Source organism: Nipponia nippon, unplaced genomic scaffold (genome assembly GCF_047370975.1).
Source record: "Nipponia nippon isolate SJK-2023a ecotype South Korea unplaced genomic scaffold, ASM4737097v1 scaffold_6, whole genome shotgun sequence".
Taxonomy (NCBI): domain Eukaryota; kingdom Metazoa; phylum Chordata; class Aves; order Pelecaniformes; family Threskiornithidae; genus Nipponia; species Nipponia nippon.
This window is the reverse complement of record NW_028262380.1, coordinates 64855732-64863703: the sequence shown is the minus strand read 5'-3', so window position 1 is coordinate 64863703 and position 7972 is coordinate 64855732.

Sequence of the window (7972 nt, the reverse complement as noted above, 5' to 3'; positions counted from 1 at the left end):
AGCAGCCCACCCTGGTTCCCCGTGGGGAGGCAGCCGTCCAGTAGCAGCAGGCCCTACCTCCCACCGCGTCGTCTAATTTAAAACTAAACCCAGGATTTGCAGTAGCAAAGTCTTTAAACATTCAGGGTCACGAAATCATTGCATCTAAACATGCTGCACATTTGATCCCAAACGTGGAATTTTTACTGCTCCTGTTAATGTTTTTCCTGCATCTAAAAGCCTCGACCTCACCCATAAAAAACAGAAACCCAAATATGTTTACTCGGACATCCTTTAAACACAAAGAAAAATAATTTTGGAAGAATAAAGTGTGGTCACAGTTACTCACATCAAAGCTTCCAGCCTGCTGACTGTCACCGTGTCACGGACTTCGGGAAGAGCAAGGCCAGTCTCTGGACCACTCTTGACCAGCCCCCGTGGCCGAGCATCTCCTGTCACGTGTGTGCAGCCAGTGCTTACGGGTCGCCCTGCTGCCTGCCCACCCTGCTGCCGCCCCACCTTCTGGGACATGCCGCCTCCCCGCCTCAGCTCTCCTGCTGCCCCGCAGCAGCCCTCGTGCACGACGCGGGTCCTCGCCTCAGGACTTGGACCGTGGCTTCCCAGTTCCTCCCAAACCATGCCGCTGCCAAGGGGAGCGCGTCATATGCTGTGCCACCCACAGCCACGTTTGTCTTCAGGAAATTTTAGTCTGAGCACTTTTATGTGTGGAAGATCAATACAAAGACGAAGATTTCCCTTTAAGTTAGATTTCTGGTTGCTACACTAAAATAATCATTTCTGATTGTGTTATTTTTCAGGACATGGCGTAACACCATGGTGATGCAAGGATCTTGCACCTATTAGTGTTTATTTCAATTTTGTAAAATACGTCCTTTCAAAACAATCTTAAATTCATGCCTTATTAGTTATGTTCAAAGGAGATTGCGAGAATTTGGTTGTACTTTCAGAGCTTTGAATGCTTTTTAATATTGATCTTCCCCAAAAGCATCTCATTCCTAATACAGCCGTGCTTGCAGCAAAACTCTTTGGATTAGACATCCTGCTAAAATACTCAGATGTGGACAGAAGACTTCAGAAGGTGATGCACGTGCTACCTGCATATTTTAAAACGTAAACAAAATATATGCATGCACTCTTAGTCCCATCAGAGACTACACTTTCCTCCTGTTTGAACACCGTCTGAGAGGAAATAATTTCACTGAAATGTCCGCCGGTAGAGGGGGACGCAGCCTTGCAAATAACCAAGCCTTCGGTGTATTTATGCAACAGGCAATCAACCAAGGGCCTCAGCTGCTGCAGGGAAGCGGGCGTAACGACGATCCCAGCCTGGCGCTGGAGGGATCCGGGATCCTCTTTCAGGTGCGGTGGGATTTGGGGGCAGTTATTCCAGCGTCAGCGTAGCACGCAGGCACGTAGGGCAGACTGAACACGTCAGAAGCAATTTATTCATCGCAACCAAGGAACTTCTCTTGCTCATGATCTGGTAACACATTTCTTTTTTTACAGCAGCGGGAAGGTGATTAAATAAAAGCACAATTGCCGCCAGCATGACTGGCAGCAGATTCTGAAACCAACACTCGGGCTGAACAGCCTCTCCCTCTCTGCTTGATCCGACGGCATTCAAGTGCTAGCAATAGAGATGCAGACAGTCCAGCAGCAAGAAGGCTATCAAAGCCCCAGGATGTTTTACGAGATCGCTTTGCTGCTCTGACCCTGTGTGTGCACTTACCTAAAATCAGGCTGCCATCCTGCGTCCCGACCGCACAACCTCAGTTCTGTGCCTTACCTCCACTTGCAACGGCATTTTGACGCTGGAGCGATTCCATCTCTTCTAGGAGTTGGAAACGAGCTGCGTGAGAAAATTCACGTCAACAGGCAAAAACACCTACAAACGGCAAACACTGAGGAGTAGGGGGCAGGCCTCGCCGACTCAGGGAAACTCCTGAGTAAATAAAAGTTTGTTAAAGATAAAACGGAGTGCTCAGAACGCAACACTGACTGCGCAGCTGCCCAGCAACTCCAGCCCAACATAACTGCCCTGAGCCACAAGGAGAAACAGAGGCGCTGCGTTGGCCTCGTTTGCTGCGCGTCCGCTCTGCCTGCTGAGGCAGCTGCAGGATGCTCAGCCTCATCTCCTGTGATGGGACCGATGACACCGACATTCGTTTTACAAACAAGTTGTCATCAGGTGATAAAAATTCAGCCAATTAACCTGTTCACGCTTAATTATAACAAATGCCTGGAAAGTTTGTAACTCCAGATTACTCCCACAGTTAAATGGGGCTTTTCTCTTCATTTAGGCTGAAACTGCTTTTAAAACTATTTTCAACACAGCTGCAGTGCAGAGTTTTGCAAACCCAAGTACTTTATTCCAGATGCTCCGCTTAAATTTTTTGCTGGCTGCTTTTACCACATCTGTATTTGTTTTCTGAACCTTTGCATGTTCTCTCGACTGGAACTGGCAGCAAATAAAGCACTCCTAGCCAGGAGATGAAACTTGTATTTGTAATTCTTTCCTGGCTCTGTCAGCAAGGTTGGTGTTGCTGCCACTTCACGGCATTTTAACGCAATTCCTTGGATTCCGGGCAGTTTCATTTTAAAGCTGTTCCAGCACAAACCAAAAAAAAAAAAAAAAAAAAAAGTCAACAGGCAGCTATGTGATTTCTGCCATCTGCCTCGTCTGGTCTGCAGGGGTTGTCGTGTTCCATCACTTCAAGCAAAAGGCCCATGCAACTACATACTTGCCGTAAGTTTTCCACTGAAACGGTGACTCAGTCTTTCAACGAGCGCACACAGCCTACGTTAGGTGGTGCAGCAGCCAGCGTCCTGACAGAGATAAATAAGACCCAGAGGCACCGGGCTGTGCTGAAGAGAACGCACGCACGGCTACGGCTGCCTGCCTGGCTTCTGAAGTGCCCCTGCTACCTGGCAGCATCCCACAGGAGAATTTCTCTGCTGCTTATTAAATTAATGGTCCTGAAAATTAATACTCTAAGCAGGCAAGTTCCTGGGAGTGGCAGCCAGGCATGGCTCTGGTTACATAGCCAACGAGAAACATTTTTGTGTCTTCATTTGCTTGACGGGTGAGGCTTAACTTGGGCCAAGAATCATAAGCCAATTATCTTCCCCTACGCACATTTTCCAAGAAAGAAAAAAAATAGGACAGTGCAAGTCAGCACACCTAACTCGGCACGGGCTGCTGGGAGAAGTAATTGCAAATCCATGCACTGCTCTGACACAGCCCGAGTCGGATCTGCAACTGAACAACCGCCAGATGAAACAGCACTTTACAGCTGCCAACGTGATTGCATTTAGATGTCACGTTGTCATCGCACATTATGCCACATGGCAACGCTCTCCTCCCGCTTCTCGCTTTTCTTTTGTACAAGCGGCTGCCAGCTCCCCAGCCAAAATCTTGGTCCATGCAGGACAGAAAGGACAGAAATAGAAGAGCAAAGCCAAACAGCCCTTCTTTCTGCCCGGCCTCAGCGGACATCCTAGCTGCTCTCGCTACTGCTGTTTGGATCCCCAGGTCTTCCTTTTACCTCCAGGAGACCACCATGCCTCTCTCGCGCGCTCTCTCTCTCACTTCTTCCTTTCCCAGCCCCTCACACCTGGCTCTGCTTCCCCCCAGCTGGTTTCCTTGCTTTTTATCACTCCCCACCCAATGTGGGCTGCTGGAGCACCCCTAGGTCAGCTAACCATAATCCGCCTTACCCAATTACCAGCAAAGATCTACAACTCCATGCTCCCCCAAGGGCCAGCCCCTCTGCCCCACGCACTCCCTCTTCCTGCTTGCAAGGCCTGCGCGCACACGCACGTCCGCTTTCAGAGGAAGCCTGCTTCCCCTTGGCACCAACGCTGCTCTGGGGCATGCCAACGCCCCCTCCACTGGAGCCTGTCAGAGGGGAAAAAAGGAAAGCTGCCTGCGGCCACAGAAACGCACAGCACGGCCCTGCTGGAGTCCTTAGCCCTCATCACGACCTCGGAGCTGGGGTGCTGCTATCTTGGACCCCTTGGGGTCGGGCTGAGATTCATCCCTCTGCAGTGTGTGCTGCCGATTCACACCCACTCATGACTGGTTTTTAGCAGAAGGTTAGTTAATGCCCTTAATTAAAGTTTTCCTCACTGAAAGAAGGTCAAAGCTGTCAGACAAAACCAACCGGTAAAACAGAAGACTAACTGTGTCTTCTTTTTCATGTTATCAACCAAAAGACGGAGGCAGCATTGGCCTACTATGCACGCAGTCATTAGCAGAGAGGAAAAAAGGAAAATACATAGGTACCAGGTATCCAGAGCTCCAGAGAACACTTGGCCCAGGTAAAACATGCCCCAGTCTCAGGCAAAATAAATGGGATTTGGAAACATGCTTGAATATTTTGCCGAAGTAGTACTTACAAATGAATCCCAGCATCGCAGTCTCATCAGGATGGACACCTGAATTTCAAACATCAAGGTTAAAAACCAAAATGTACCAGTTTGATATCTTCCCTCAAAAGGTGGCAATGAGGTGAAGACAGCGGCAAGTTCGTGCTGTTGAATATTTCAAGAAATTCCACCACATACCAAGGAAGCTGCGTGGCACAGTCGCGCGTTGCGCAGCCACACCAACCCGCACCTCCGAGGGAAGCTGCGCCGGGGGCTGTGCTTGCGCAACTGTGTGCAGGCAGAGTGCAGGGGAGGGTGAGACATCGCAGCTTCACATCAGCAAAACGAGAAATTCCCCCTCCCCAGGCAGCTTGTTTGCCATTTAATCCTTACAGTTTTGACCAACATTTCTTTCATCTGAAGAACTTGAAGACAAGCAAGTCAAAATTCATACTTTAATTTTATATATATATATATATATACACACACACACACACGCAGCAATCATCCTCAGTACAGAAGACAAACAAACAAAAGATCTGTGGCACAGTTTCTTTGGAGATTTTTTTTTTTTTACCTTTTTTTTTTTTAAGCTGTACCACAGATCTGATTTTTGTCTTTTTCAAGGGCTATAAAAGGCGGCTATTTCTTATTCTCAGAAGCCTCAGAGTGCGGATTCAGTGCTGAAGTCAAACACATCCGTCTCCTCCCCTCACTTATTTGCACATCTTTTCCCACTGGAGACTCCATTCTGCCAGAGGTTTGGCATCCTCATTTCTCCGGGGGGCTCTAAGACATCGTGCCTCTCCCAAGCCCAGGCCACTGCTGCGTCCCAGCACGTGAAGAGCTGCTGCGAGGACTGGCGCATCACTCCCCACGGGATGAGGACCATTTAACAGATTTAAGGCCAATGTTCCATGTTCAGGAAGCCTGACGTTTACTTTTTAAGAACGTTTTCACGGAGAATTGCACGTTTTATTTATGCTCTAAGATGATGAGTAAAGTGGGGTGACAAAAAAATCCAACCCCATATGATAACAGTTGAAACAGAAATCCCACAGAAATGACCCAGAAATGCAAGGAGAGGGTGGCTGGCAGCTGAGGAGGTGGGCAGCGGCTTGACCAGCGTGCCACGATTCACGTGCTGCCCGGAGACCTGATGACACGAGCCCTGCCGGCGCCTGCGGCACTACCGTATGCATTCACGTCGCAAAAAAATGCCACTCACGAAACCTTCAGCTCCTGCCCTGCTTTGCAGATTGCATCTCACTCATCCCCGTTTCCCAGGGCCCTCCGGAAAAACAAGGCAAAGCAAAAGCCTGACCCCGAATCCTAACTAGCTCTTCTCTGAAGAGCGAGGAGAGCTCATGAGCAAGTTCAGAGCTGGCTGCACCTCATGTGTAACAAGCGAAAAGGGGCACAGGTTGGAGCAACTTTCGGAAATACCTTTCAGCTGCCACAGACCACATATGGGCTGACGCGTGCCTTCAAATATTGAAAGAGAATAGAAAAAAAGCTATCAGTTGGGATGCAGTTTTGCTGGCTCAACAGAAGCGGACAACACTGCCGTATTGCTACGATATGAAACACTGGACCCAAAGAAAACCTTAACCTCAGCAATACTGAGTAGCAGAGGAGAAAAACCCAGCGGGAATTCCAGGAACCCTGTACCTTGACAAAACGCATCGCAAAACAGCAGTGATCGCACGCTGCCGTTGTAACACGCACAAGTCCTCGTTTCGGGAACGCCAAGTTTACGGAAACGCATTCAGAAATGCTGATGATGGTGCAGGAACACCGTCGGTTCTGGGGAGTGACAGGGGTTACTAAAAGTGCAATTAATATAAATAAAGCACAGGCTGCCAACGGGCTATTTTAGTGTTTGGAGAGCAGCACAGGGCTGAGAAACTGCAATCAACTTTAATGCAGCTGTTTTGCCAAAAATAGCATTTGTCTTTGAAAAGGGTAAGCCAAGCCAAAGAGAGAAAGCAAGCTAATCTATAATGTATAACAAATCTCAAAATAAATCAAACACGGTTGCAAAATTAGGTTTGGTCAATAAACGCTCAAAAATAAACAAACAGTAACAACAAAATATTATTGGAAAACAACCCCAAAATATTTTTGGCCGTTTTAGGCCGGGGGGCAGCTGCCCCCTCAGGAAGCCGAGTGAGGCAGTCGACGCCTGCTGCAGCTCCATGGCCTCCTGCTCCCCCTTCTCCCTCCCTGGCTTTTGGATGTCCTCCCTGCTGGCACGTCGCACCTCCTTCCTCTGCATCCCTCCTTCCGCTCCCCGTCTCCATCCCACCTCCAAACCTAACCCTCCTGGCTTTTGCCCCAAGCAAGGAGCGTGGGCAACACCCCTTTGGGGTGCGAGGGGGAAGGAGATGGTGGGACAGAGGACACGAACGACCCAGGAAAAGCAGCTCTACCCCGGCCAGCAGACAGGACAGCTCGTCTCCAACTACCCCTCGCACCCCACCGAAACCAGAACAAAATCCACAGAGGCTCAATCCGCCTATGTACGGCCACAACCACGGGCTGTCTTCCCATGCTCTTTTCTTACCCTCCATGCATCTTGCAACCAGCCTGGGGACGACCTGGCTTCGTGCCACTTGAAACACTAATTGATGGCAGTGACCTGAGTCCCAGTCCCACCTCGCCTACGCAAACGCACCACCAACCTCCTCCCGGCTAGTCTGTAGCTAAAGATCCCACCAAATGCTCATCTGGGGACATTGTGCATTTCATTTTTTTTGACTAACTAGAGGTTTTTTTCCTTTTATTCTTACTTCAATACGATTTTGCCATTGGGATTTTAAGTGTGCAGTGAAAAAGTGCATCGACCTGAAAAACAAATGTACATTTCTATATACAACATCTGTAACAGCAACATATCTAGTGGGTATGAAAACAGGTTTCAGTATCCTCCACAATTTACAAACTACATTAGAAAACACCATCCATTATTAGCAGACGTCTTAGGTGCAATGCCTGTTGCAGAAAGGACCCAAATTATACACACGAATTATATCACAATAGTGCATAGAGAGATGCAAAAATCCTTCTTCCAAGGAACAGTTACATTGCCCGACATAAAACAAAAAGTGGGAGAAGCCCCAAACAAGAAGTGTAAGGCCATTGCAAAGAGATCACCTTGCACAACCAGTGAGAAGCAGAGCTACCACGGGGCGTGAAATCCTGCGGGATTCCCTGAGGGAAATCCTCCTCGCAGCACTTCAAAAACGAGTCCGTGAACTAGACCTGAGCAGACCGTCCCCCCCCAGCACCGAGCCCCGCAATGCCTTTGTGGCAAACGCGGAGCAGCACGCTTCATCCACCATTTCTGCGCCTTGCTTTCTTATTTAACTTGTTCGACTGCATGAACCCAACCCGTGGGCTTTGCCTGTCAGCGAGCGCTCACAGCCAGGCTCCGCTGGTCATCAGCGGCTGACCCCAGCACAGTCTTCCCTGAATCCGTTTCGGGAGGACAGGAGGCAGATGTCTTGAGTCATGACCCTCCTGCCACTCTGAGCATCTAGATTTGCAGCCGTTGTTGTTCCTAAAGGAAAGGGCAAGGGACGATAAACAGGGGAGCAATTGA